Genomic DNA, 24,271 nt, shown 5'->3' with positions numbered 1-24,271 from the left:
CCCCTTCCTAGCGCCGGAGCTCAGCAAGCAACTGCTCCCAGCGATCCGCCATAGGCTCCTTCCGCAGCCCCAGAGTTTCCTCCCTGCGGATGGCCATCCCCTCCGCCCTAGCCCATGCCTGGAATGAGGAGCTCCATGCCTGCGTGTGTTGTGAGTCATGTGCCTTCCATCTCCTAGTGATGAGGCGTTTTGCTACTACGAGCCCTAGGTCCAGAAATCGGGATGTTAGCTTGTCTTTGGGCGATCTTTTAAATTGGTATAAAATGTGTTCGGGCCAGTCTAATGGGATGTTGCGACCCACACTCCCCTGCAACAGCCCATTGACCACTCTCCAATAGGCGCTCAACCCAGGGCAGCTCCACAGCATGTGCAAAAACCCCGCCCCCAGCTCGCTGCACCTAGGGCAGGGTGCGTCATTGCGGTGAAACTACCTGTTAATCAACTCAGGTGTGAGGTAGGCCCTGTGTACTATGAACAGCTGGATTTGGCGGAACTGCATATTTCTGGGGATACGTACTGGGCCTTTAAGGACCCTCTCCCACTCCTTGTCTGTGAATGGCCTCCCCAGGTTTCGCTCCCATTTGCCGCGGAGCGGGCCCAGACTAACCGCCGTGTGCTCCTGTAACGAAGCCGCGAACCAGCGGACCAGATGCCCGGACCTCCCCATGACGTGCAGGTATTGCATGGTTACGTGCTGACGAGGCTCCGTAGACATGTTCCCCCATTTGGCGGTCAATCTCGCCAGGAGTGAGCGGTGCGTAAGGAACCCGCCGGGTGGGAGCCCGTCCTCCGACACTAAGGTCTCATACGGTATAAGCTCACCGTCTCTGTATAGGTCCCCCATCGTGTGCACATCTGCTTCCCACCAGCCCGTCAGTGCGGGGGCCGCAAGCACCCCTCCACCTCCGGGGAGCCCTCCAGAGGTATTGCCGGCGTGTATGGAACAACCGCGCAAGTGAGGTACAAAGCCCTCCGAAAACACCTATGTGCCACAGCTAGAAGGAGCGGCAGCGGTCCCGTAACCGTAGCTAGGGGTGAAAGAGGCCGGTCACACGTTCCAGCGAATAGGGTGCCACTGCCGTGACTGTGTCGTCCCTGCCTCTATCTGCCAACCAGCGGGCGACCCATTGTAGCTGAGCGGCCAGGTAGTAGTGTTCAAAACAAGGAGCCGCCAGACCACCCCTGTCTGTTGGCAGGAATAGTTTTGTGAGCGCCAACCTGTGTCTGGCAGTTCCCCAAACAAAATCCAGCAGCATCCTATTGAGCCTACCAAAAAAGGCGGGGGGGACATACGTCGGTAAATTAACAAAGTGGTACAGGAGGCGGGGAAGCATGACCATTTTGGCGAGTGCCACCCTGCCCTTGGTCGTCAGTGGGAGTGTGCTCCGAAAGTGCACCTGCGACCTGAGCGCCGTGCCCGCCCTTCCCAGGTTGCCATCAAATAAGTCAGTCGGGCAGCGGTATTTTTGTAGCCCCAGATATCGGAACGTGCCTTCCCTCCATTGAACCGGCATGCCATTCAGGTGATAACCCGGTTCCTCAGTCCCTGCGCTAAAAGCTTACAGACAAGATTTACCTGCGTTTACGCGGAGCCCCGAAATAGTGGCGAAGGACTGCAACAACTGGGCCAGCTGCTCCGGCATGTGTCCCACATCCTTGACGTATACTAACAGGTCGTCTGCATAGAGCGACACCTGGTGGACAGCGTCCCCAGCGGTATACCATCTCCCAGGGTCGTCCGTACAGCCGCCGCCAGGGGTTCCATCGCCAGGGCGACCAGCAACGGGGACAGAGGGCATCCCTGCCGGGTGCCCCGGCCCACCGGTACTGCCTCCGAGACATAGGGGCCCAGCCGGACACGGACCGTGGGGTTCCTGTAGAGTAGGTCGACCATCCTGAGGAAATCCCCGTCCAACCCATATTGTAACAATACCGTGGACAGGTAGCCCCATTCCAGGCAATCAAATGCCTTCTCCAAATCTAGGAGAAGGCACCCCGCTCTGGGCCATCTGTGCACGGCCTCGCTGGCCACCCTGAAGTATCTCCTAAGGTTCAACGACGTGGACCTCACAGGGACAAACCCGTTTTGGTCTGAATGCACCAAATGAGGGACCACTGGCGCCAACCGGTCCGCCAGTGTTTTCGCTAGGATTTTGTAATTCACGGTGAGCATCTCCAGGGGTCGGTATGAGCCCAGGGACGTGCGGTCACGATCCGGTTTAGGCAGGGAAACCAGGAACGCCTCCCGCATGGAGGGGGGAAGCGACCCGTCCTCTAGCGCTTTGTTGTAGAGCGCTCGCAGCAGCGGCACCAGGGACTCACGGTATGCCTTATAATACTCCGCAGGCAATCCGTCCGGCCCCGGCGTTTTTCCCGACGCCATTGATTGTATCGCCTCCCCAATTTCCTCCAGGGAAAGGGGCCCACTGAGCGCTTCGTTATGTTCCCTGGAGGCCACGGGCAAGCGAATGGAAGCCAAGAACTCCCCAAGGAGGTGCCGGGGACCCGTCCCCTTAGCCGTATACAGTTGCCTGTAATGGTCTGTGAAGGCCCGATGTATTTCGCGCTGCGTGTACACCACCACTCCGTCTTCCCTGTGGATTGCTCCGATCGGGTCCCGACGATCCTCCTGTCGGATTAGCCAGGCCAGCAGTCGGCCCGCCCTATCTGCTCTAGCATGTGTTCTGGCTGTGTGCGCCGCATAGTTGTGACAGCGGAGCCGCTCCAGGATCTCTGCGTGCTTTCCGCGGAGATCCTCCAGGCTACGTGAGTGTCTACCCCCTCCCTCCCCCTCCCTCTCATACTGCAAGAGTTCGTCCTCGAGGCGCGCCAGAGAGTCTGAAAGGGCCTTATGTATGCTCCACTGGGCGCCAGGCAGTGCCCCCGAACGGCCACCTTATGGGTGTCCCATTCCACCAAGGCACTGCTTGCCGTCCCCTCATTCGCGTCAAAGTATGCTAGAATAGCCGTACCAAGGGAGGAGCGGAACTCCGAGTCCTCCAGCGCGCTCGGCTGAAGTCGCCAGGTGGGCACCGGCGGGCGATCCGCCACCCAGCCAATCCGAAACCATAAGGGGTTATGGTCGGAGTGCGTCCGCCCCAGGTACTCCAACTGCTCGATGAGTGGGAGCAAGGACCGGGAGCCCACTATCCTATCCAACCGTACGTGCAGGTCGTGAACTGCTGAATAGTAAGAATGTATCCTATCCTGTGGGTGTAGTATGCGCCACAAGTCCTGCAGCGACCACTGCGTGAGCCAGTCTCCCAGTGCCCGGGCGCTGGACTCCGCTACCGTGGCACGGAGGGGAGGGAAGGATCTGTCCAACTGGACATCCAACACCATATTAAAGTCTCCTCCCAGCATCCAGGGGAGCCCAGCATAAGGGTGTAGAAGCCGCGTCAGTCGCACTAAAAAGGAGGCCTGATCCACGTTAGGCGCATATAACGAGCCCAGCAACATCTCTTGACCATTCAGCTTCCCCCGCACTAACGTGTACCTGCCTTCCCGATCCACCACCACCTCTTTACAATCGAAGGGGACGCCTGCTCGCACCCAGATCAGCGTGGCCCGCGCGTGCGCCGAGTAAACGGTGCCGTAAGTTCGCCCTCTCCAGCGCCTGGAGAGCCTGCCCAGCTCCGTCTGGGTCATATACGTCTCCTGTAGGAGGGCCATCCCAACGGAGTGTCGCTGCAGATAGGAAAAGATGGAGTAACGCTTGGATGGCGTGTGCATGCCCCGTATGTTCCAGGTCACAATGTTAGTGTGCGCCATCGCGAAGCTAGTCGAGCAAGCCGGGCTGGGGGCAAAGTTTCCGCGCCAGGGGAGGGTGGTGGGCCACAGTCCTGAGGGAGCATGTTAATGCACTGCCATGTAAACAGTGTATCTATTATGAACAATTTACCAAATAGGGTGTATTCCCAACGGGGCATCCGTCCAAACCTCTGGAATGCTAAGTAATATTAGGCTATTGCAGTGTAGTACCTGATGGGGTTCGTGTTATCGTAGCTGCTTGTTGGCACTAGTTCCCCTCTCTTGTCTCCACTGAAAGAAGGAGGAGCAGCATCGTGTCAAGGACTGAACTGCCGTGTAGGCCCAGTGCAAGTCGCGGCGGAGGGAGCCCGCAGGTGTGAGATCTAGTGGGGCGCGCCATGTGCAACCCACCCCCACGAGGCCAGTTGCTCCCAGTGCTAGTCCTACACCCCCCCAGTGGGTCCCAGGGCCCCAGAACCACCCAGCACGATGCCACGGCAGGCACGTGGCCTTGTATAGCATGCATAGTCCCTGCCCAAACTTTAACATTGCAACATCTGATCACACAATCAGGTCAGCAGTCTGTGGGGTCACCACTGGCAAAATCAAGTCTTCCGAGACCACCGTGGACGGGGACGACGCCCCGCTTGTTCCCGGAGCACTGTGCGCACAATTCTCCATTTGCCCACTGGCAGGTGATGTTCCAAGCGTCGCCACCGCCTCAAGTGCCTCCTGCCGCTCCATCCGCATTCTCTCCGGGCTAGGCGCCACCGGTCCCGGACGCCCCAGCTGTCGTGCCCCTCTACGCCCACGTCTTCTAGCTCGTCTCCCTGGGCGGCCGTCGACATCCGGACCATCGGGCCTCGCCCCCGTCCACTGCCCCGACTCCTCCAGCCAGTCCCACACGTCTGCCGGGGAGTCGAAGAAGCGGGTCCCCTCTTTTGCTACCACCCGGAAGTGGGCCGGGAACAGCAGGGAGTAAGGTAGCGCCAGCTCCCGAAGCTGTCGCTTCACCGCCATGTAGATGCTTCTGTGCCGCTGCACGGCTGCGGTGTAGCCTGGAAATAGCATGACTCGGCTACTGCCCACGGTCAGGTCGCCAGACTTCCTAGTTTCACTCAGAACTGCATCCCTGTCCCGGTAGTTGAGGAGCTTGAAGAGAAATGATCGGGGCCGGGCCCCCGGCTTGGGCCTCTGCGCCGGCAAACTGTGTGCCCTTTCCACAACGAAGTGCTGAGACAACAACCCCTGAGGCAGAAGATCCCGCAGCCAGTTTTCCACGTATCGCTCCGGGTGCCTACCCTCCACTCCTTCCGGAAGACCCACTGCACTGATATTATTGCGCCGGGAGCGTCCCTCCGCATCGTCTACCCGATCTTCAAGCGCATGGACCCGGTCCAGCACATCCTGCAATGCTGTGCTATGACTCTGGACAACAGGTTGGAGCTCCTGAAGCGTTTGGTCATGTGTCGCTACCCTCTCGGCCAGTTTGCGATGGTCAGCGTGAAGGAGGGTGAAGTCTGATGCGACCTTGTTAATCCTCGTTTCGAGGGACTCCCGTGTTTGGTCCAGGGTAGTGCTAAGTCTCTCCACCGCCGCGAGCATGGTGTCCATTTTGGTTGAGAGGGCCGCCATTTGCGGCCCCATGTCTCCTCCCGACCGCCCCTGTGGGGGGTCCAGGCTCCCGGCGCGTAGCTGTCCTTGCTGCGACTTGTCGCGAAGCCGGCCCATCGCGTACTGCTGAGCAGTCGGCATTCACAGCTTGTCCCCAGACGTCGTAGGCACAGCCGGGCGTGGGCTCTCCAATCCCGCCGACACTCTGTCCTGTCCGCCGGAGCTCTTCTCAGACCCCAGGGCCCAGCCGCTTGGCCGCAAACAGCCGGAGGAGGACCGAGGATACCCCACAGCCCGCACAAGCAACAGGCTCCAAGGGAGGAAGCACACCAGTAAGACTCCCCCATCCGAAAGGGGCACATAGAACTGTTCGCCTCTTACCCCTCAGGGCGCCGCACCACTGTACTTGTCCCCCGATGCGGCGACCGGCTGATGTCCGATCCAGTTGTACTTGTCCCCCTTCACTCCGGATCTCGTCGTCCCCCTGGGCCGCAGCTCCACGGTGCTCCGCCGCCGATCGCCCCACAGGGCGCAGCAGGCCTCCAGTGTGCAGCCCAGGGCGCTGCACACCGCCGCGCGCCACCTCCTCTGGGCCACCCGCAACACCCGGCAGGGGCTCCCACCAGTCTGCGCCCTCAGGCGACGTCAGCCCGCAGCCTTCAGGGAACTCCGTCCACGGGGGGAAGGGACCTCTCGTGCAGCGCCGTCTCCGAACCGCCTCCCGGTGCCAGCACAGGCTCCAGCAGCCGGCCCCACCTCGCAGGCCGCGCGCGCGTCCTCTCCTCTTGGGCTGCGCCGGGTCCCGGCGCCTCGCAATCGCCGCCCGCTGGGCTGTGCAGACTCCTCGTCGCTTCCCCACACCGGGCCCGTGTCCAGCAGCCACGATCTGCCCCCTCACAGGATTATTTCCAGGATTGCCAGGAGGTAACGGTCGGAGCCTCAGTAGCTCGCGTCCGCCATGTTGCCCGGCTGGCCACGCCCCCCCTTAATCCTGGCAATATTTTGACTGCTGTGTCCCTCCTTCCCGCTCTTTCATATAGGTTCACATTTACAAATGGCACACCTGACCATTGCTCTGTATTCTCCGCAGAGAGGCCAAGGATTAGATGTGCATTTATTCTGAACCCCTATAAGACCCACTGACAGGCACTGTGAGAAATTCGCTTTGCCTTCTGCCTGAACATCACAGCTGTCAATCGTGGGCTGCTATAAACACCCACCCACAACATGAACTCAGACAGAGATATAGCGGCAGCCCTTTCCGTTGTAGCTCTGCACATTAGTAATGAATTGGATGAAAAAATAACAGAAGCACACCATCCTAAAATAATACTGGGAAGGGATGCAAGCGTAAGTAAAACATGAAATTTAAACAGGAACAATATTGTTCCTAGGCTGAGAGGCCAGGATCTATTTTTGCTAGCTGCAGGTGTTGGTCGGTGGTGGGGCACCAGGGTAGGGGAGGTGCAGGACAATTACAGATGGAACGGGGCCCCGGCCCCACCAGGCCCCCCATTACATCTTCAATGACACCACTGCTGCAGGTAAGCCAGCTTTGAGAGGTACTTATGTAGAGGCTCTTCTTTTGTTCAGTTTATGTATGACATTACCCACCAGCAGCTCATACCGAATTACCTAGTGCCCTGGCATGGACATCTGAAAGGTCTTGTCATTTCACAATGTTCTCAGAAGGGTTCGAAGAGCACAAATGGTGTCTTGTATTTTTTTAGGGGTTTGCGCGGGCTGTTGATGTAGTCTTTCATTTGTGTCCATGGTGGTTGCCCAATTGTAGTCCAAATTCTATCGCTAACCCTGTTTTTTTGTCTAATGAGGTCAACCTATAGGAAAAGTCTGCCTATTTGTTAGACTGGTTGTATAGTCAATCACCTTTAAATGCAGGCCAGGTGCGTCAATGGTTCTAGTGCCTACCAGAAAGACTTATTTAAGCACTATCTCACATGCCAATAATATTGCTTCTTTCTACAGTTTTGCATCCTCAGAATGCATGCTATCCCAAAAAAACACCTCCCGATATATTAGCAAAGCTGTACATTAAAAACTGCCCTTTACTTTAATTTGCGATTGTTCTTTCTCCTTTCTCTCCTGCGCATGACCCCCTCCTTATCTTTCACCGTTGTCAAGCACCCTCTCTTTGATCAATCAATCAATCAAAGACATTTATAGAGCGCACTACTTACCCGTAGGGTCTCAAGGCGCTTTGGGGGGTGGGGTGCCGTTACTGCTCGAACAGCCAGGTCTTGAGCTTCTTCCTGAAGGAGAGGTGGTCTTGGGTCAAGCGCAGGTCGGTCGGGAGGGAGTTCCAGGTCTTGGCGGCCAGGTAGGAGAAGGACCTTCCTCCTGTTGTCGCTCTTCGGATGCGGGGGACGGCGGCGAGGGCGTGGCTGGCTGATCGGAGGTGGCGTTTGGGAGCGTAGAAGTTGACTCGGTTGTTGAGGTAGCTCGGGCCTTGATCGTGAAGGGCTTTGTGTGCGTGGGTGAGGAGACGGAAGGTGATTCTTTTGTTGACGGGGAGCCAATGCAGGTCTCTCAGATGTCCGGAGATGTGGCTGTTACGTGGGATGTCGAGGATGAGTCTGGCTGAGGCGTTCTGGATCCGCTGGAGTCTCTGCTGGAGCTTGGCGGTGGTTCCGGCGTAGAGGGCATTGCCGTAGTCCAGTCGGCTGGTGACGAGGGCCTGGGTGACCGTCTTCCTGGTCTCCGTGGGGATCCACCAGAAGATCTTCCGTAGCATGCGCAGGATGTTGAAGCACGACGAGGAGACGGCGTTGACTTGTCTGGTCATGGAGAGGGAGGAGTCCAGGATGAAGCCCAGGTTGCGTGCGTGGTCCGTCGGTTTGGGTGCGGTGCCCAGGGCGGGGGGCCACCAGGAGTCGTCCCATGCGGAGGGCGAGGAGCCCAGGATGAGGACCTCCGTCTTGTCTGAGTACAGTTTCAGGCGGCTGGTCGTCATCCACTCGGCTACATCTTTCATCCCATCGTGCAGGTTGGCTCTGGCGGCGGCGGGGTCGTTGGTCAGGGAGAGGATCAGCTGGGTGTCGTCGGCGTAGGAGATTATGTTGAGGTTGTGTTGGCGTGCGATGGCCGCGAGGGGGCTCATGTAGACGTTGAAGAGGGTGGGGCTCAGCGAGGATCCTTGAGGGACGCCGCAGATGACTTCGGTGGCCTCTGACTTGTACGGTGGTAGGCGGACTCTCTGTGTTCTTCCGTTGAGGAAGGAGACGATCCAATCCAGTGCCTTCTCCTGGATTCCGATGTTGCTGAGGTGCTGCATTAGGGTGCGGTGGCAGACCGTGTCGAAAGCCGCGGAGAGGTCTAGGAGGATGAGGGCCGCTGTTTCTCCGTTGTCCATCAGGGCTCGGATGTCGTCGGTGGCGGCGATGAGGGCGGTCTCTGTGCTGTGGTTGGCTCGGAAGCCAGACTGTGAGGGGTCGAGGGACCCATTCGTCTCGAGGAAGGCGGCCAGCTGTTTGTTGACGGTCTTCTCGATGACTTTGGCTGGAAACGGGAGGAGCGAGATGGGGCGGTAGTTCTTGAGATCGGTGGGGTCCGCTGTAGGTTTCTTGAGTAGAGCGCTGAGTTCGGCGTGCTTCCAGCTCTCAGGGAAGGTGGCGGTGTCGAAGGAGGTGTTGATAATGTCCCGCAGGTGGGGTGCGATGACAGCGTCGGCCTTGTTGAAAACGTGGTGAGGGCAGGGGTCGGTCGGAGATCCGGAGTGGACGGAGTTCATCATGCGGACGGTGTCTTCGGTGCTGATCGGAGTCCAGGCGCAGAGGGTGGTGGTGGGCGGCGTTGCTGTGGTCGTGGCGTGCGTCGGTTGACAGCTGAAGCTGTTGTGTATGTCCGCGATCTTGTTGTGGAAGTAGGAGGCGAGGGAGTTGCAGAGGTCTTGCGATGGGGTGATGTCGTTGTTTCCGGCGTTGGGGTTGGAGAGCTCTTTCACGATGTTGAAGAGTTCCTTGCAGTTGTGTGCGTTGTTGTCCAGCCGGTCCTTGAATGCAGTTTTCTTGGCGGCGCGGATCAGTTGGTGGTGCTTCCGGGTGGCAATCTTGAGGGTGGTCATGTTGTCTGGTGTTGGTTCCCTTCTCCAGACTTTCTCGAGGGCTCGGCAGTTCTTCTTGGAGCTCTTGAGTTCGTCGGTGAACCATGGGGCTTTCTTGCTGGCGGGTCTGCTGGGCGGGGTCCTCAGAGGGGCGAGTTCGTCCGCGCAGTTGGTGATCCACTTCGTGAGCTTGTCGGCGGCCTGGCTGGGGTTCGCTGAGCTGGTAGGCAGGTGCTGGCTCAGGGAAGCGGCGAGCTGGTCGGCTGTGATCTTGTTCCAGCTTCTACGAGCAACCTGTCGCTGGTGGTGGTGGATCGTCGTTCTTTTGAAGGTGAAGTGGACGCAGCTGTGGTCCGTCCAGTGGAGTCCTGTGGCGTGGCTGAAGGCGATGTCTTTGCTGGATGAGAAGATGGCGTTGAGTGTGTGTCCGGCGAGGTGGGTGGGGGTGGACACCAGTTGCTTGAGTCCGAGGTTGGCGAGGTTGTCGAGCAGGGTGGTGGTGTTGCGGTCGTTGTTGTTCTCCAGGTGGAAGTTGAGGTCCCCCAGGAGGATGTAGTCAGCGGAGGGGAGGGCGTGCGGGTTGATGAAGTCGGCGATGTCCTCGCTGAATTGTGTGCGTGGTCCCGGGGGTCGGTAGATCAGGGTGCCTCTGAGGGTGGTCTTCGGGTCGGTGTGTATCTGGAAGTGCAGGTGTTCGGCAGTCGTTAAGGTGTCGTCGGTGCTGGTCGTGATGCGGATGGTGTTCCTGTGGATGACGGCGATGCCTCCTCCCATCTGGTTGGCGGTGCGGTCCCACCGGGTGATCTTGTATCCCTCTGGGATGGCGATGGCGATGTCGGGCGCTGAAGAGGCGTTCATCCAGGTCTCCGTGAGGAAGGCAACGTCAGGGGCTGTGGTGTCGAGGAGGTTCCAGAGTTCGATGGCGTGTCTGTGGATGGAGCGGGTGTTGAGCAGGATGCACTTGAGGTGGTTGCTGCTGGTGTTCGGCTTGGCGGGTGCTGGTGCGAGGCAGGTCCGGATGCAGGAGAACTTGCAGGCGTGGCAGCTGAAGGGTCCGTGGATGCGTCGTGGGGTGGCTCGGTAGCATCCTGGGAATCGGCCGGTGTTGAGTGCGTTGAGGGTGGCGGCGGTGTACGTCAGGCGGGTGGGCCGGGGTCCTCGAGGGCCAGGGGTCCTAGCCCTGGGCGCGGTCCAGGCGCGGACGGGCGCAGACGGGCTTACCTTTGGCACGCCTTCGGCGCACAATCGGCGCGCCCGCTGCGCGTGACCGCTGCGCGTTCGCACGGTCGCCATATATGGCGAAGTGCGAGGGGGGCGGAGCAGCTGGGAGGCGGGAGCGGGGAGGGTACAGAATGAAGAAAGGGGCGGGGTTAGCGGCGGTGGCGGGAAGCGGGGAGGGATGAGACAGGGGCAGACAAGGAACAAATCCGGCAAATAGGCAACAGGGGGGGACAAAATAACAATATACAGCAAGATACAATTACACAAAACAGCGGTACAATTCAGGAAGCGAGCACAGACCACGCCGCTCGATGGCAGGGGGCGTGGTCACGCGGCGGCAGCCGGAGCTCAGAGGCAGGCAGGCGGGGAGGCACACGCAGCAGCTGGTGGCCGTGCGGCGCGGGGGGTGTCCTAGACTAGGTCACACTCACCTGCGTCGCACGGTCGCCATATATGGCCAAGTGCGAGGGGGGGCGGAGCAGCTGGGAGGCGGGAGCGGGGAGGGTACAGAATGAAGAAAGGGGCGGGGTTAGCGGCGGTGGCGGGAAGCGGGGAGGGATGAGACAGGGGCAGACAAGGAACAAATCCGGCAAATAGGCAACAGGGGGGGACAAAATAACAATATACAGCAAGATACAATTACACAAAACAGCGGTACAATTCAGGAAGCGAGCACAGACCACGCCGCTCGATGGCAGGGGGCGTGGTCACGCGGCGGCAGCCGGAACTCAGAGGCAGGCAGGCGGGGAGGCACACGCAGCAGCTGGTGGCCGTGCGGCGCGGGGGGTGTCCTAGACTAGGTCTCCATTATTCCATCTCTGCAAATTGCACACAACTCATTTCATAGATCGCAACTTCTCCTTCTTTGAAACCATATTCCTGCAATCTAACATTTCCCAATGTCCTCTAGCCTATCTATTGCACTCTCCAGCCATTTGCATGAACTCAAATATCCCTTATAAATATATTCATAAACACCTAATGCTAAGGCATAATTTGTATAAAAAAACGTAAGTGCCAGGGTTCTTCTGAGGAGGCCACTGCAGCCTACACCATGAATTGCCCCTGATATGCTGTAAATGATAGTAACAACACAACCACTAACCATCACACTCCTGTCAGTGTGAATGTTCGGACTATGTCAGGTCCCCAAAGCTATACGAATAGCTTGGGCGGCAAGTAATAGTAATTTTTAATGTATATTGTATCAATCATTGACTGTTGTTGTGGTATTTCCAGACAGCGCCACCTTGTGGCTATCTGTCATAAGTACCGGTGTTGAGAATTAAGTGCCAGTGCCTAGCACCGGAAACCACCTGCTCAAATTAAGCACTGCCTAACGCCTATTGATATAATCTACCACAAAGAAACTGAAGTAACTGCATGGAATGATTTCTTTGAGAGTACAAAACTAATCCCAATAACCAATACCACTAGATTGCCTACTAACCATGTCACTGCAACACCTCACCAGGCGTACTAGGGTCTACATAGATGCATTTACAAAACAATAAAACAATACATCATTCTTTTCATAAGTCATCTGCAGCATGGATTTGGATGCCAAGTGAGACAGTGGGTGAGTGAAAGAAGCTGCCAGTCAGAGATCTGTCTGGGTATGACCAGGGCATCTGGGATTATGTTATTCTGTTGCTGTGGCATTTTCTGCATGATCATGAATTTGTCACATTTGCCACATAATCCAGCATCTAAGGAAAAAGTTTCAAAATTGACCAAAAATGTGTTTCTATCTCAAATGAATCAAAAGTTGCAAATCAAAAAGTGCTACACATAGTTCCACCTTGACATATTCTTAGGAAAGTTGAATGGGACACCTTTCTGTTGTCGACTTCTGGTGTTACAATACTATTAATGAGGTGCAACTTTGCCCAGCATTAATAGTTATTAAAATTACAAAATTATGACATAATTCAGACACATATTGTGCTGCATTGTGGCACATAATTTCCCTTGTTTTGTTGCATAATTTTGTCGAGCTGTCGCATACTTTGACCCTCCACTGCCATAATTTCAGTGGCCTTGAGAATGATTGGCCTGTTGATGAAGGAGATGACGTCTGTCAGGGGTGGTAGCTTTAGGACATGTGTGAAGATAAAGGCCTCCCAAATAGTTTGCAAAGGTTTACAAGGAGTTTGTGTGATGGTTAAAGTCTTTGTGAGGGCAGTAGACTGGTGTATGTGCAGGACAAGGCCCCTAGCCAAGAGCGATTGGTGCATTCCTGTGGTTACACAATCTCTGTAGTAGTTCTGTACCACACTAATATTCAGAGTCATGAAAGTAACAAAACACTTGCTTATTCACTAAGTGTATCAGATATGCAATGGTTAGTTCAATAAAACATGTAGTACCTATGTACACTATCATGGTGAGACGTACTAACCACAGTTCTACCCTGGATTACATTCCATGCTAATGTCCTATGCCTATTGGGTCTACTTAAAGTTTGTGAAGGAGATACTGTGCTGGGAGGCTTACATGGGATCACTAGGCTTTTGGAGGCATGCCTGTCAAAAGGTGTTGGAAATAGTTTCCAACCATGACCAGAGATCCCACCCTTCATTACCCACCCTCATACATAGAGGGTGTCTTATTTCATAGCTTGGAATCAAGATTGCAAAGAACTGGGCTGTATCAGAAATGTCTCAGGGATGTCTCCTATGGCAGCGCGGAAAAGTCTGATGGTAGAAATGACATAGACATTGTAGCAGTAAGCAGACCAGTCTGTTGGCAGCCACACATATGCCCTGTTGCTACAGGCATCAGAAGTTCCAGTTTGATAAGCAGGGCCACTGAGGTTGGAGAGTGCACTGGAAGGAAAGGTTGATCATGCTATGTCAACTTGAGTAAAAATTGGGGAAGCGGACAGTTCAGTGTTATTGGGGTTCAACACATTGCACTCAGTGTCCCATAAAGGTGCTGGCATTTCCAACTTCGCAAACAAATCTTTGAGCAATGGATGCAAGATGAACAGCAGGAGGCAAGTTCTGTTGGTCGACAAGAGCATTGTCAGGTCAGCAAGAGTGACATGAGAAATAAAGTGCCCATTCAGGTAGATACAAGTCATCACACTGCTCCTTCCACTAAAATGTTACTGGGATCAATAGTTCTTTGCGATTGGAGTCTATGTACACATGGGTGCACGCCCACCATGAAGACAGGTTCTGATTCTTCTTGAACTGCTCCAAAACTTGTCTTTTTTGTAGATTGAGCATATGTTTCCGAAGTGGGCAATGGGCTTTTGGCAACTCACTTCCTCCACCCCACGGCCGGCCCCCTCCTGGCTCAGCTACATGATGACTTAACCAAACAAGCATTTGCAATGCAATAGGTCTCGCATTAACGCAAGTTTAAGCTATTGGCATTGTAAATAACAATGCCTATTATTTTATTTTTTTTAAACATAAATAAAAGGCATTGTCATTTACAATACCAATAGCTTAAACTCGCATCAATGCGAGACCTATTGGATTGCAAATGCTTGTTTAAAGGCTGCAGTGGCATCCATCTTATACCCCTGCAGACTTCTGCCTCCCTCCAAGCCCTTTAGAACACGAGGTCTGGATCTGGTGAGCAAGATATCTGGTGAGCAAGATGGCGGCGGCGTAGGACTTTGCTGCGGAGCCCCTGCGTTGCCCTCCCACAGCGGTGGAGAAATGGAGAGCCTCCCCATGGAATAAGTGATTATACCTGATGCTGACGACCCCGGGCAGGATTGCTGGTGGCGCCGCGGTTTCCATCTTAGCTGCGGAGCCTCCGAGGGTCGGCTGTTGCACGAAGACGATGACGGAGACGAGGTTAGCGAGACGCGGAGCGGCTGAGGACACACCCACACAGGCGGCGGGTCCTTGAGATGCTCCGCTAGAGGCTGGGCTGAACTCCTGCTGGCGGCAAGTGGAGAAATCATCGAAGCTGGTTTTTTACTGCAAAATTCTGTACAATGCCACCAAAATCGATGCGGCAGCCGCGTGAGCAGAAAGAGGCAGCTGTGAGCAATCCGGTTTTTATGTCCCCGGCGATGTCCCCGGCGAATATGGAAACACCAGTAGGTAAGCCCCTGGAGAACCGAATTATTAAAAAACAAGATTTGGGGGCCAAGCGGAGGGCGCCTCATGATAGACATCAAATGGCAGGCAAAAAAAGTGTCATACCAATGGTTGCAGAAGAAGGAAAGGGAGCACAGGAAAGCAATAATATAAATAACGTACCCACAATACCTCAGCCGGCTATTACAGCGTTTTTTAAGACCCGGGATGGAGCAATAACTGTAGATCCAAATTTGCCTAATTTGTCACATAATCTGAACCCAGATAACTGCGCACTGGGTATTGAACATTCTTCTGCTGCGGAAGGGTCACAAGAATCACCAGCCTCTAATTTTCTGAGAAAAGAAGTACCCTGCGACCAGAGGCTGGAGACTCTGGATTTGGGATCCAATATTTCAGCTTTAACTCAAGCATCTCCACCTGTTGTGATAAAAGATCCCTATGCTCTAGGTTACAGGGACGGAGGCAGCTCACATAAGGGCTTGGGCAGTGGTACCATGTCCGACAAACCTACAGCAATGGATGCTATAGTTGAGGCCATTTCAGACGGCCCGGATACATTTTATTCTCTGACGGAGGATTCTCGATCAGGGACCTCAGAATCGGAGGTAGCACTCAGTGACTCAGAGCATATCGACACTACTTCAGGCTCTAGCACAGTTGAAGCGCCTGAAACAACCCGGAAACGCCATAAAACCTTAAGGAAGTCTATAAAAGGGGCTAAAGGCCCCAAGGAGATTCAAAGAAAGAAAAAGAATGGTGCTTCTGGTCTAAAATGGGATTATTCAGACACTGGTATAATCGGCCCTCTCGAACAAGCTTCAAGTTTGGGTTGCATCCCTTCGTCCTCTGAACTGCAAGGAGAACCCATAACAACAATGGATAAATCGATAGCAAGCCTCATTTTGGAAACTATCAAAGACCATCAGGCAAAGACCAGAGCAGATGGTAAAAAGACAAGACAGGGCACAAAAAAACTGGAAGGGGCTATCCGAAAAGTAGGACGTACATGCGGCGAAATCTGTGAAAGGCTGGACTCTATGGAACTAAGAACTGTCGCCGTTGAGAAAGATCTGACGGCTGTGAGAGAGCAAACAAAGACCCATGAAACTCAACTGTCCGATGTAATGTGGAAATTGGAGGATCTAGAAAATCGCCAGCGTAGAAATAATCTTCGAGTTCTGGGGATCAAGGAAGGCATGGAAGGGGAAGATATTCGGGGGTTTATGTTAGGTCTCTTTAAGGAGGCCTTCCCAGAACTCATCGGCTGGGATTGGGATCATGAGATCCAGAGAGTTCATAGGTTCCCTTTTGTTCGCCATAACAAACCTAATAGAGATACTGGCCAACCGAGGGCAATCTTGGTATTTTTTGGTAATTTCTCTTTAAGACAGGCCATCTTTGAGAAAGCCCGTCCGGAGACCAGACGACAGTTTAAAGGGGTCTCCTTTTTCGTACGCCCTGACTTCTGTCATATAACTGTTGAGCGCAGATGGCGCTTAACCCCTTCAGTGCCCGCCCCTTTCCCCGCCCTGTGCCGGCCGTTTCATTAGCGGGCGGGGTTTATGACGAGCTGGTCTCGTCATGGGCACAGCGCAACCGCGGCCCATGACGAGACCAGCTCGTCACGGGCATTGAAGAGGTTAAGGCAGTTAATCAAGCCATTTCAAGAATTTGGGTTTGAAGACTATCTGCTGGCCCCAGCAAGGTTGAAAACGGTTATTAAAGGGGCCGTTAGATTTTTTACGTCTGAAATTCAGGCTAAAGAGTATTTGGTACAAGCTCAGGGGGAGAAGAGAAAGATTTAGTAGGGATATATCCCTTTTTTTTCAGTTAATCTCTCTCTATTAAAAAAAATAAAAAAATAAATAGCTGACTCTGAGTAGCACAGGGAGCAATATGCTTGGCTAAATGAAAAGCGGGTGGGGAAAAGGGGAGGTAAAAAGAGGAAAAAAACAAAGTGTGGGGGTGCTGGAGGCTCCATGGCGTTCAATGTTCGCCCTTTCATACAGACCTGTGCGGTCTGGCTGCTCTGATATGGAGGGGGCGGGGGGAGGGATGTAAGGCTCAAGGGAGGGGGAATAGGGGTGGGTGGGAGGCACTGGGTTTTTCGTTTGAGATTTAAAGCAAACCACAGATAAAAATGTTGTTGTACATTTTTCGTATGCTTGTGTCATTTGAAAGTAATCTGGCAAAAAATTGGAAAGGCACTAAGTGGGCAAGGGGGCAGGGAATGTATAATGATTTTGACGATGATTTTATACAGACACTTTCGATTGAGATTAAGAATCTGCACATAAAACGCAGGATTATTTTGGCGGGGGTATGCGCTGATGATCATGGTTAAATTACGTATTACAACTATAAATATCTGCGGCCTAAATGACGGAGCCAAGCAGTGGGAGTAAATAAGAATCGTAAACCTCAATCATCTAACGCACTTAAAAACTTGATTAAAGACATTGGCTTAGTTGATGTTTGGCCCAGTTTGAGAAGCTCAGAGCTTGGATATACTTACTTCTCTGCGCCTCATTTAAAATTTGCTAGATTGGATTATTTTTTGGTGTCTCCCTCTCTCATGAAGGATGCTAGGATTGATATATTTCCAAGGATAATGTCGGATCATAATCCTTTGGTTTTTGAATTTCTCGTGTCAGGAGTAAGAGTAGGACATAATAAGTGGACATTTGAGAGAGCATTACTCACTGATCACGATTACGTGAGTCATATGAAACAATGGATTGATGAATTTTTTTATTTCAATAAAGATAGTGCAGCCCCGGGAATAATATGGGACACCTTTAAGGCCTCTGTGAGAGGGGAGACACTGCGTTACAGTTTAATTAAGCAGAGAAAGAGCTCAGATCAAGTTAAAAGTTATTATCAGAAAATTGCTCTATTAGAGAAGGAATTGATTGAGATTGTTAACAAAGCCGGGGATCACACAAAGGTCTCTGATTTGATAACGGTGACCAAAGCCTCACTGAATGATTTTTATATAGAAAAAACAGCTGGGAAGTATCTGGAGAAAAAGCAACAATGTTATGAGTATAGTGAGACAGTTGGTCGAATATTAGCAGTTAAGGCGAGGCAACAAATAGCTATGGGCCATATTAAACGGATCAGGAAGCCTCAGGGAGACATAGTTACGGACCCCACAGAAATTAGGGAAGCCTTTAAAAAGCATTATGAGGAGTTATATACTGCTGCTGATACTTTAGAGGAAACAGAGAGGTCATATGAAACTGAATTCTTACCAAAAATAAAAATATCTCAGGAGGAAGCTCTTTCCTTGGGTATAGAAATTTCACAAGAGGAGCTTTATCTAGCAGTACAAGACCTTCCATCAGGTAAAGCCACTGGTACGGATGGTTTACCATTAGAATTTTATAAGTTCTTTTTTACTGAAGTGGCGCCCGAGGTATTGGGGTTATTCAAAGAAGTTAGGAATGGGGCAGCTCCTCCAGCATCTTAGGGGGCTGCCAATATAATTATTTTTTTTAAAAAGGGGAAAGATCCTCTCTATTTGGGGTCTTATAGACCCATTACATTACTAAATATTGATACAAAGCTATACTCTAAAATATTTGCCACTCGTCTTAATAAGATCATGCCACAATTGGTGACAGCCTGGCAACATGGCTTTATTCAAGGGAGAGGGACGGACGATCATATTAGGCGCCTCATTGCTTTATTCGATGCAACAGATGTTTTAAGGAAACCTATGGCTGTTGCTTTCTTAGATGCCGAGAAGGCTTTGTACCGCGTCACATGGAAATTTCTTTGGAAATGTTTGGAAGCTAATGGGTTGGGGCCAGAGTTTATTACAGCCATTCAGGTATTATATGCTAAACCCACTGCTCGCTTACAAATGATGGGAGGTGAGTCTGAATCATTTCTAATAGAGAGAGGAACAAGGCAGGGGTGTCCTTCCTCCCATTTGTAGTTCGCGCTATATATAGATCCTTTCTTGCGTCGTCTGGGGTCTTCTCCTAATATCTCCCCAATTACATTGCACGGCTGGGAGGTCAAAATAATGGCATATGCCGATGATGTAGCAATAATTACATCAGAGCCCGATAGAACCATGATAGAGGTTGAGCTATTGGCTGATCGTTTTGGCTCACTCTCAGGCTATCGACTGAATAGAGCAAAGACTCAGATCTTGGCCAATAGATATACTATTATTGCTGATAGCAGGCTGGTTGAAGAGGCCACATATTTAGGGATACGTATAAAAGCAAAGGTTGATGATATTATTGATTTAAACCTTACCCCTATAATTGGAAAAATAAAAAGCGATTTGTACCGATGGGATAATTTAAAATTATCTATAATTGGCCGCTGTAATTTAGTTAAAATGACTATTTTGCCAAAATTATTATATATTTTTTGCACGATCCTGCTTGAAATATCTAATAATTGGTTTAAATTAATTGAGCGGGATATCTCTAGGTTCATATGGTCATATAAACGTACACGGAGATCGAATATTTACCTATCCTTGCCTAGAGACAGGGGAGGTCTTGGCTTACCTAATTTTAAACGTTATTATTTAGCAGCTTCCTTGCAGTATTACTGGCCACTTTTCGGTACAAAAAAAGGGGGGGAAATAGTAATAAACTCTAATTCTGTACCATCATTTTTTTAATATTTAATTGGCCCACGTGCTAATGGTTGTTTATTAAAAATGTATGAACCTAGCTACTACAAGAAGGCCCGGTTTAAGACTTTGTTAGCGGCATTTCGAAATTGGACTGGTATTCGGAAGAAAATTGGGATTGGCAGATACAGTAGGTATACACCACTGATAGAAAATGAGCAGATACCTGAGGCCTTGTCAGACTGGTACCTACAGAGATGGGATAAACTAGGGGTTTCCAGGATAGGCGATCTTTTAACCCCTTCGGTGCTCATGACGGAACGGTTCCGTCATGAGCCACGGTTGAGCTGTGCTCATGACGGAACCGTTCCGTCATGACCACGCCCGCGCAAGAAACCGTCAGCACAGCGGCGGAATTTGCGCAGCATGGAAGGGGTTAAAAGGAGAACATATTGCATCCTTTGAGGAGCTGAGGATTACATTTAATATAGATCAAAATAAGAGACTTCCTTCTTAAGAAAGCTGGTGGTGCGATAGGCTATTCAGCCATACCACTTATGGAAGCCCTAAGCCATACATCTAAACTTACAATTTCCTCTCTCTATAGTTTACTACTTGGAAATGCTACAGATGATCTTGAAAAACACGAGCTGAAATGGCAGCCCAGGATTGATGCCACAGACTCATGTTTTATAAGGTCTATAGAAACAAGCAATCTGGTTTTGAGGTATGCCAATTTGCGGGCACAACATTATAAGACTTTATTTGATTTGTATATTACGCCCGCGAAAATTGCTAAATGGGGGGGTACAGAAGGGACTCACTGCTTCAGATGTAAATCATATGATGCAGATATAATTCATATTTTTGCAACATGCCCCGACTTGGATTTACTAAAGAGGGAAACGACAATATTTTTGTCGACTGTGTTGAAAAAAGAAATTATGCTTTCTCCTCAGCTAATGATGCTTGGGGTAACGTCACAAGATAGTCATAATAATGAATTTTTATTTATATCTATGGCTGTGCTTAGACTATGTATTGCTTCAGTTTGGCTTGATCCCTCTCCCCCTACCTTTTTGCAATGGAAAACACGGCTGGTTCATATTTTTAATCTTGAAAGAGCACTCTATGTAAAAAAGGGTAAAAAGAACAGAGAATTAGGGATGAAGATTTGGAACCCATTAAAAGATTGGGTGGATGGTTTAACTTAGGAATCTGCTTGGAGTGTATTCCTCTTTCTGCCTTTTTGTTGTTGATGCTTTTTTTTTTATCTCAATGATGATTACTGCTAGAACAAGAATGCGTACAGAAAATATGTGTCTATGTGTTTTTGCTTTCTGTATTTTGCTGAATAATTTTAAATAAATAAAAAAAAAAAAATAGAACACGAGGTCTGACTAGAGGGACCAGGCCCGACATAAGCTGCAAGCCAGGGGTGATCACAATAGGATTGTGGTCATTAAAGTTGCTCTCCCAGATGTTCTAGTCTAACGTTCTGTTTCTCATGCATCCAGATGTACGGATATGATCAATTGTACTATTTCTGCACAAGCAGTGTCTGTTCATGGAACTGGAGGTGCAGGGTTTCTGTTGGTGTTTTGTCACATTCTGTGTCCTCCATCGTTAGGTCTGAGGTTCAACAACTCTGCTGTCAAAAAGACTGGTTACTTATACTATACAAAGATTGGGCTTTGCGTCTGCCCCTTTCAGTCATTGGCTTTCTTCAGACAGTTCTTTTCAGCCATTGATTTGAGACCCTGTCAATCACTTTTTGGCTCGGCCCTTAGGAGTCTTTATCACGAGCTTGGATACCCTCTCGGGTGATTCGTTCGCTGTGCAAATCAACATAACATTGATTACTTAACACTATGGTTGTTAGATGTATCCTTCCACCGCCGCTCCAGTGCCTGCATTGAACGTCATGAGGGACTTCTTTACAAAATCAGGCCTTTCTGACCAATTCTGCTGGCTCACTCTTATGAGAATGATTCTTATGTGTTGACATTTGATGCGTTGTTTACATTAAGCCCAGATAGTTTGGCTTTACGATGGTGGCACTGAGTGTTTTGACCTTAGTTGAAACTGATTGACAAAAGCGACTCTGCTGGCTTTCAGACACCCCCTCCCGACCCTCATCTCCCATCCCCAGCCAGTTGACCCTTCTTGGGTGGCAGAGGAGGGGGCCCTTTTGCATCATTATTGGGGGCACGTGAGGGGGTGGTGTTGATTTTACAAGAAGCGTTGATGGATGGGAAGGGTCGTTAACAGTAATGTCGTAAAAGAAGCCCCAGGATGTAATCGGAATATGAAAGGCACTGACGCATCCGGCTGCGGTAATTACAGCAGTTTACCTTTTTAGAATGAACGCCAGCATCCTCCTGACAGAACACGTCCCCCGGATTCGGCGCTTACATAAACATGTTTTTCACTTGTCTTCGGCCTCCTTCCGTAGTTGTCAACACAAGGTGGTTTGACATTTCTCGCAAATGTGTTGTTACTTGAACTACAGAAACAATAACAAGCTGTCTCTGCATGCACATCTCCTGTCTGCGCAGGAACAGCGAGCAGGAGACAGGGAGGGACAGGAGATGTGCATGCATGCACATTTCCTGTCCGTACGCGTGCACATTTCCTGTCCCCCTTCCGCTGAAAAACCGACGACAATAGATCTCGCCAAGGTGGGCAGCGCATGCGCTGCGTCACTAGGCGAGACCTAAAAAATCTTGCTGTGAAAAGTGCCAGACAGACTAGACAAGGGATCAGGTAGCTGGGTCTCTCCCCACTGCCTAAAGTGCAGGCCACAGCTATGGGCAGGAGTAGACCCTGCATTCTGATGATTTCCTTGCACACACTTGAAGGAGCTGGAGAGCTTCAGTCAGCAAGTCCGGTAGCGTTCGGCGGTCCTTAAAGTGCCGTATTCCCGGACTCTGCCTCACGCATTGACGTACCCGTGATTATCCGCCTTCCAGCGCATTGCCGCGGACCAACCCCTTTTTGCCAGTCCCTACTCACCGAGCACGCTTCATTATTCTAAATCCTTAGCACCGACTTGTGTCCCCATCCAAGTCCTAGGAGCTTGAATTCCCGAGCGATTAAGACACTCCTTATTGATTAACTAATCCTATTGAGGTCTAATATTGAATGTCTCTGCGTACCCATCCCTTCCATTCTGCTCTGCTGACTCGGCGCCAATCATTGGACCCCTAATTTTCGGATCCAATCCTTCCGATTCCGGTCATATGCACAGGCTTTGATTATGTTGTCCTGATGATGATCCCAGTATTATGTGTGAGGATCGAAACGTCGTCGACAATTGCATATACCCTATATGTTCCTATTTACATCATACTATGTACATAAGGGTTTCTATGTAATGTTTGTTAATTTTATTCTCCAACCTTTTTCTCATTGCTACAAACATTTTTTTGCCTGAACAACTTCTTCTGTAAAAAGCTTTCTTCCTTATCTGTTGTACGGTACACAGGCTTGTGTCCTACTTTGAGAATTCTTTTGTATTTTGTTGTTTACATTACCTTATTAGTAAAAATTTATGACCACTGTCCGGCTGGACAAGTCTCTGAAAATAAGAACTGATTGGGTCCTTATTTACTCCCCTTTTTACTCAACTCATGCCTAGGGACTCCTGTTGTTTATAAGTACTTAATTCCCATGGTCCCTAGTCGACCTTATATGGGTGCTCTTGTTGTGAATTACATAAAGTGCAGGCCACAGCTATGGGCAGGAGTAGACCCTGCATTCTGATGATTTCCTTGCACACACTTGAAGGAGCTGGAGAGCTTCAGTCAGCAAGTCCGGTAGCGTTCGGCGGTCCTTAAAGTGCAATGAGTACATTCAGGCAGCCAGTACACAGCACTTCAAGGCAGTGTTAGTGATCAGCAGACAGTTGTTTTTCACCATCGTTTATTGCACATTTTTTAACCAAAATGTAAATATGTAAAAGAGTTGCTATATGTGTCCTTAATTGGTGATAACATCTGTGAATCCAAAGTGTAATTATGTATAAGAGCCGCAATGCATGTTAAGGGCTTGTGACACCGTCAGCTCTTTTCTGTCATTCTTAGCTTTTTTCTCGATGAATCCTTTCGGAACTTTTATCTATTTAATATATGACCCTCTGGCCTTTCAGGAAATATATATACCACAATTTATTGAACCAAAATTGTATTCCTGTATACCATTGAATACTTGAATGTTTTGGTAAGTGAAGAAAGACTATACCGATCAGCACCGGCAACAACGTGGGCATTTTACGCTGCTGCGAGCACGTGTATGCTCCCAGCCCCACCGCACCCGGTGTTTAGCTTTTCTCAGCACCATGCGCTGCCTGAAAGGTGAGCACACGCACTGGTCCTGTGCCTTGATTGAATTTACAATGTCTTTTGGGTACAAGCTCTCATTGAGATACTTCTTCCATTTTTCAGTTTTTGAACGATTGTATCGCTGAGCAACGGCCCAGCTAGGAATTAATTTACTATTTTCGGATGTGGCCACATATAATTAATTTCTTTGTCACTGGGTAAGTCCTGTGGGTTGCTCGACCTTGAATTCCTGTCTTGATTCGACACTGCAGATGACCTATTGTCCCATTCTATTTTGTCTTATAGTTACCTCCGAGCCCTTTAAGTCTGCTAGGGAACACCTACATGGAAAGGTAGTAGGCTCCCATCTCTTTGATACGTTTGTTTAGTTGTATTTAAATTTTTTGAATGGCATCTCATGATGTGGCTGCACCATTGTGAGGTCACTGTATCTTTGGTCATGGACGATGCGATTGTTTTTTTCAATTGGAATTCACTCCTGTATTAATTGAGTGTGTCCTCCTTCAGGTTGCCCTACATTTCACCACATTTCTCTCTGTCCTGATGAAGACCCGCATGCTAGGACCCAAGTCACCTTTTGCAACAGTCGGGTCGAAACAACTACATTTTTTAGACT

Source organism: Triturus cristatus, chromosome 3_1 (genome assembly GCF_964204655.1).
Source record: "Triturus cristatus chromosome 3_1, aTriCri1.1, whole genome shotgun sequence".
NCBI classification, from domain to species: domain Eukaryota; kingdom Metazoa; phylum Chordata; class Amphibia; order Caudata; family Salamandridae; genus Triturus; species Triturus cristatus.
The sequence above is the reverse complement of the archived record's forward strand: the minus strand, read 5'-3'. Positions refer to the sequence as shown.